At 32.8% G+C, this 6,870-nt stretch overlaps 1 long non-coding RNA gene across 1 annotated transcript; it reads right to left on the bottom strand.

Annotated features, from left to right (window-relative positions):
• Nucleotides 1–5,225: 5,225 nt before the first annotated feature.
• LOC120576147 (uncharacterized) lies at nucleotides 5,226–6,176 on the bottom strand. The gene is made up of 3 exons (XR_005642243.1): nucleotides 6,020–6,176; nucleotides 5,415–5,796; nucleotides 5,226–5,265 (listed from the first exon to the last, which is right to left on the bottom strand). It is a non-coding gene; the product is annotated as an uncharacterized lncRNA (long non-coding RNA).
• Between the last annotated feature and the right edge of the window lie 694 nt (nucleotides 6,177–6,870).

The following is a 6,870-nucleotide window of genomic DNA, read 5'->3' as shown; positions in this document are numbered from 1 at the left end:
ATGAAGTGTTGACTTCATATTTATTATGAAATTTTTTGAAGTGAAGTTCAATTGTTTTTTTGGAAAAAGATGGATTTTCTCTAAGTGTTTAAAACCTAAACGCTTATTTAACCATACAATCCTATGCATACATCTAAGGTGAGTGTGTGCGTGTCGGTGCGCCATAGTGTCCATAGTCCATATTACAACATTTCCTAAATACATTCTATGGCCTCTTTGCCAAGCTACAAACCAATGGTAAATTACATCTCTAAAATGAATTAAAACTTGCAAAAATAAATGCTAGACTAAAGAAGGTGGAGGGAATGCTAAATGAGATGTATGAAACATGGAAATAAACTTGTTAGTGAAAAGAAAAAAACATAACAAGTACTAAGAAATAAAAGCATGCAAGATGGCACGAAAAGTTAACAAAATGACATTAAACCCTAAAAACTTAGGTATGAAACCTAAAGCATTCTTGGCCTCTAATTCTCATGCTCTAACAAATTTTGAAAGAGTTTTCTTTATCTCAAGTTATAGCATGGAATTATTGGAAATATGCAAGCATGGTTTCATGCCATATTTTCTAGAATAAACTTGGCATTTCATATCTTTCAAAATATGCATATATTGTTCATAAAATCAAGAACTTATAAACCAAATCAAAACAGCAAATCAACATGAAATTATAAGCACAAATCTCTCATATTATCATATCAAGTAGCTTTTATCACATATTCTCACATCAAGGACAAATGTGTGAAGAAGAATCCATAACAAATAATTCAAAGAGAATTAAAATGCTATGAATTAATTATACAAAAATTTCATAGATCCTTAATGTTCAAAAATGTCATAAAAACACTAAGAAAATATCAAGAAACATGTGATAATTTTTCTAGGAATTTTATCACAATTTTAATCAAGACATAGGTGCAGGTAGCAAAGACAGGCAGTGCAAATAGCAAGGAAATAGCAAAAAACGTACAGAAAAACTAAGCCCAGACCAAAGCCCACACTCAAAAGATCCGGATGCACAGGGGACGTACGATTGATCCAGGGTTCTGAAACCCTAGATCAAACGGCCAGGAACAAAGGGACTGGACCGGTCTTGGACCGGTCCGGTTCACTAGCTTATTTATAAGGCATGGCACCGGTTTTTTCCATTTGTAAACTCTCTTTCTCTCTCTAAGTTCAGAGCCTCTCTCTCTAAACTCTCTCAGCTCACCTCTCTCCTCCCTTCTCCGGTGGTTGTTGGCCGGAGAAGATGAAGGTTCCACCGGAAACTTCATCTTCTCCGGTGAGAAGTTAGGGTTCCGACGAGCAAATCACCCAGAATTCCAAATTTTTACACTTTTCTTGTTCGCCTTTAAACCCTAAACACGAATCTGACCTTGATTTTCACAAATAAAGCTTGAAACGACGTAGATCGGAGAATTTCCAAACGGTTTTGAAATGATTTTTTTTTTAGGGTTTTGAACGCGTGCGTTCAATACTCTTAAGGATCTACATCGTTTCGTATTTGTTACTTCTCTGATGCTTATTCCTGCTTACAAAACTTGGATCCTTATGGATTTGTGTTTTGGTGTTTACGGTTATGATTTTCTTTATGATTCTGGAAATTTTTTTTTTTGGATCTTGTTTGCAGGTTTAACAGTGATTATACTTTTTAAAGAGAGAAAAATGAGTTTTACCTGAATTTGGTTGAGATTCTTGAAGGAGAAAATCTTTGGAAAACTTGAACGTTCTTTGATTCTCTCTGGACCGAAAATAAATCGGTTTACTGGCTTGGTTTCTTCATCTTCTCCGATTCTTTCTCTGATTATACGTTTGAACTTGCTTCTTTGATTTTTTTTGTGAGAGGCTCTCTGTGATCAACGCTTGAGCTTGCTTTGATGCGAGCTCGCGTTTGGAATTGCAGAGAATCAATCAATTCAGTGATGAAGATTCATACGAATCTCTGAGAATTGATACGAAAAACACTGAAACTTGATGAATTTGTGACCTTCTGGAAACGGTTAGGGTTTTGTTCTTGGTGTTCTTGATGAATCTGGGAAATTTTTCTGTTTTTGATTCAGTTGCTGAGAAAAAGAAACTTTTATTTGTGTTTATGAGTTGGCGTGTAGTTGTGGCTCTGCGTGGCACTGTGCACCTTTTATAGCATGACATGTGTGCCTCTGAACAAATGAGAAAGTGACACCTGGACCTGAAAAAAAAAAGTGACACGGCCTTGTACAAAAAAATGGACTTTTCTGCAAAAAACAACACTTAAGGACTAAACTGTAATTGACCAAAAAAGGACTAAAATGAAAATTGGAAAAGAAACTGGACTGACATGTAATTTTGGGACCTCATTTGAGGGACCAAACTGTAATTAAAAAATAAAATTGAATAAAAACGTAATTTGACCAAACGTAAAGTGAAACAAAAATAAAACTGACAAAACGGACTAAAACGAACCAATGGCTTAAATGAGGTACTTCAAAGTAACCTCCCCATGCCAAAATTTCATGTGAAATGACCAAAATGCCCCTAGGGCTAAAAACGACCTAAACTGAATCAAATTGACTTGACACTGACTCAGATGCAAGTTTGAAATGAATTTTAACAAAGTTTACTGATGAAATGTTTAAAAGTAATCCGAAAAGACTCAGAGACAGTCACAAGGATGAAAATGGGTCCCACTGCAGGAAATGACCAAAATACCCTTCTGTATGACTTTTTGCAAATTTTGAAATAAACTGTAGAAAAAGCAATGTAATGATTCAGAGACACTTTTGAACGACTTACAAGACAAGTAAAGACATTTCAAAAGGTTTTATGCAAGAAAAACATAGGTAAAATTGTGATTGAAAATACTGCGAGGCAGAGACAATTTGAACTGTGCAGTTGAAATTTGACATTTGACAAAGTTTGAAATGAAATTGGGCCCAGTATTTTTAGGTCCAAAAACAGGGTATAACAAGGATCGGTGGTGAAAGGGAAAACGAATTGAAGAGAAGAGGAAAGGGGAAAACGAATTGATAGAGAAGAGGAAAGGGGAAAAATTGAAATTGAAAGAGGGAAAAGTGAAAGTAAAATTGCCAATATCAACACTTGGAGACCAAAGGGATAACTTTTCGATTGAAATGTTGGAGGGATTTTTGTGTTGGAGCCAAATAGATACAAAAAAAATTGTTTCAATTTATTTACTTACTCAGAGACGGAACAATGCGGTCTCTATCAATTCAAGTACATCAGATAAGGAAAAAAATCTTCAGAATGCTGTCAGTCAAAATATTCATTTAAAAAAAAAATATATATATTGATTTAGTAGAGACGGAATTAGATATGGAACAATTTAGTGACCGACACAACCGTCTCCAAATTCCGTCTCTAATGTAAAAATCTAACTTCCGTCTCAATCTATCATTTTCCATCTCTGATTCCGTCTCTAGCACTGACGGAATAAATTTCGTCTCTAAAATCCGTCGGTATTCAAGATTTTTCTAGTAGTGACTTTTACAAACTTGATATTGGGCTTAATGAAGTATTTAGAGGGAATAATTGAGTATGTAAATATGTAATTGGGATGTGATAATGATCATGAGATATATTTTGCTATCTTACTTGGAATATGAGAATGCTTGAATTGGTGAAACTATATGATATAGTTGATGTTGAGTGACATTGTTGATTATTGATAATATGTTGATGTGTGATGATGAATACTATGATTTATTTGTGTGGGCATGTTTTCTTGATAATGCAATGTTGTGGAGATAATCAATATAATTGGGTGTTGTCCTATATATTGAGTTGAGATTGTGATTTGTTGTCGCATTATCGAGTCCTTACACATGTCCATGCATCATAGTCGTTGTTGCTGTAAAAGGGATGAATCTTTTACTTCGAGATTATTGTAAGGCAGAGGTGAGCCTTACATGCGATGTTGACTTGTCCATCAGAGGTGACGACCTTGTTGAGATTTGGTACCACATGCATTTATGTGTCAATAAGTGCATATCATAGCATGAGTCCTATGTGAAATATGTGATTGGTGATGAATGGAGAAGAATGAAAGTTGATAATGATTGTTTGTGATTGATGTTGTGAATGAATATTTATGATTGGATAATTATTCATGTGATTGATATATGTGGATATGAACTATCAAGTTGTGATATAAGTATTTATGCATGACTATTATTATTCAAGTACATGATATTATTTGATTTGATTATTATCTGGATTATGATAATGTAATGCTTACCCCCAGTGGTTTTAACCGCCTACTTGCCTGTATGGGTGAGTAGACGTTGTGCAGGAGTAGTCTCGGTGAGTCTTTGCTTGGGATATCGGGAGCTTCCTCCGATATCGGTGTCGTGTCGGCTCTGATCTAGGCTTGTCGTGTCGGTCTAGATTAGGTTGTTTATATTTTCGTTGGGATTATTATTTTGTTGATGACTACCCGATGTTTGGGTTTTGAGATTTATCTTTTGGATATGATTTATTTGCTCATGGCATGTATATATTTTATCACTCTGATTTATATTCCGCTGTAACTGTTGAGGTTCACATACATGTCTATCGGTTTTTGAATTTTGAATAAGACGTAATCTCTATTTCTTGAATAAATGTATTATTCGCATGTTTAATTGCTTTAATAGAAATAGGAGCGTTACACTAAGCATGTAAGTGGATATCTATGGACATAAATAGTTTGAAATTCTTGTTCGTTTTGTTGGACAGGTATGATATGTATACGCCAAAAAAGGTAATTAATAGCACTTTTTTTAGTCTTTAATAGCACTCAAAAGTGCTATTAAAGCCCCTGCTATTGTAGAGTATACCACCTATAATAGCACTTTTAAAATGCTATTAAAGACCCTGTATTAATAGCACTTTTCATATAAGTGATATCTTTAGTCATTTATTTTTACCATGTGGTCAATAGCCCTTTTTATAAAAGTGCTATTGTAAGCTTTTTTTTTCTTTTTTTCTTTTTAAAAAAAATAATTAATTCTAAAGATCATTTAAAATAATTATATTTTCATAGAGGAATTTCATTACTCAAAAATATACAAAACAAGTCATTTAATGTATTCATTGTAAAAGAACCTAACACAATGTATATATTATCAAGAAAAGCTCTTCAAATTTAAACAAAAAAAGGTCTTTGGGTCTTTGATATGTATCTCTGTTCCTCTTCATTTCCCTTATGCTATGCTCTTGTCCGTTTCTTCAACATCTCTGATACATGCATACACATATATAGCTCTCGTCCAAATTACTTGAAACAAGCTGCAAAAATTCATACTAGGAACCTTCCATATGAATCCAAAATTTTACAAGCCTCAAATCTAACTAAAACTCCTACCAAATACTTAGAATACTAAAGATACTTATAGAATAGTAAGATCATAAGCTTTATAACAAGTCACGAGTATTACCTTTTCAAGATTACGCATATACATTGATGTGGAAGATACACCTCAAATGACAACACATTTCAATAATTATACTTCATTTGGTCAATATTTATATCAAACTAAAACCAAATTCTATAACCTGGAAATGATAAACAACAAAACATGATTATTACAAAAGGCTGAAACAAATGAAAGTGAAGGGACTAAGCATCATGGTAAATAGTATTTAAAAGCCATACTTACGCCTAGGCTGTTATACAACAATTTACACTAAACTATAATTGCCAAAATTTCCAAGGCTAGTAATCATGGAGTAAATGAACCTGAGAACTCAATGGTGAAACCTACAAAATTGAAGAATTTAAGGCACCAAGATGCCCATGACATGCCTTGTTTGAATAACCTGCATAATTTACATGAATGAATGAAATAGTAACCTTTAATAAATATATGCAACTACATACTAAACATGTAAGAAAATTCCAATTTCACTATAAAAAATATCAAAAGTCACATTGAAATAATCTCAGATACCATGCAATCAATTATGAACCTGGTAAGAGATTAAAGTATGAAACACACAACAACAAAAATCAAAGAAGAAAACAAATTGGTTAGAGTTTTACCAATTGTACTATGTGCTTGAAAACCTGAACTTCCTTCTCTTCATTTTAATCACAAGCCTCTGAACTTTAGTGTACAGCTGAATCCATTATTAAAATATTATAAATGGAACTCGGCTTCATTTTTCTGAACAAGAATGGAACTCAGCTTCTTAACTGAAATATATAAATATTTGAAAGTTTTAAATAGACCAAACTAAATATACATGGATATGAAAATTAACAAGTAAAAAAAGTGAGCAAATATACATTGATATGAAGATTAAATTCCCTCACTTTGTACTACATGACGTAAGTTTTATTTTGAGTAAAAGAAGCCATGTGATAGCCATTTTCAATGCTAAGTCCTATATATAGACATACTTGATAGCCATTGAATCCCATCTAAATCAATACCCAAATCAGCCCACACCATAAAACAGCAAAAAAACCTCTGAACAACTTCAAACACCCAAAGCTAAAAACCTTAAAGATAACAAAAAATCAGCCAAAAACACCCACAACAAGTTGGTAATAACACAACTCTTAATTGGCTATATAAGCATTAAGGTACTACTAGACATAACAATTCTTTCTTAATAAATATTATTTTCATTTCACTTTTTCTATATTTTGATTTATGAGTTCCATCAAGAATTGTGATAATGTGTCACTTGTAAAAAAGAGAGACTAATGTCACTTATGAGTTCTATCCTGAATTGTAATAATTTGTCACTTTTATATACTTTTCCGTTAGTTTCAAGTTTAATAGCCTATACAAATTTCTCTATCACAAATGAGCTTCTTCTGCAAGTTCATATTGAATTTTTTTTTTTTTTTTTTATTGCAAGTTCAAATTGAATTCTTTTAATGAG

Source organism: Medicago truncatula, chromosome 6, assembly GCF_003473485.1.
Source record: "Medicago truncatula cultivar Jemalong A17 chromosome 6, MtrunA17r5.0-ANR, whole genome shotgun sequence".
Classification (NCBI taxonomy): domain Eukaryota; kingdom Viridiplantae; phylum Streptophyta; class Magnoliopsida; order Fabales; family Fabaceae; genus Medicago; species Medicago truncatula.
This window is presented reverse-complemented; position numbering and strand designations above follow the sequence as displayed.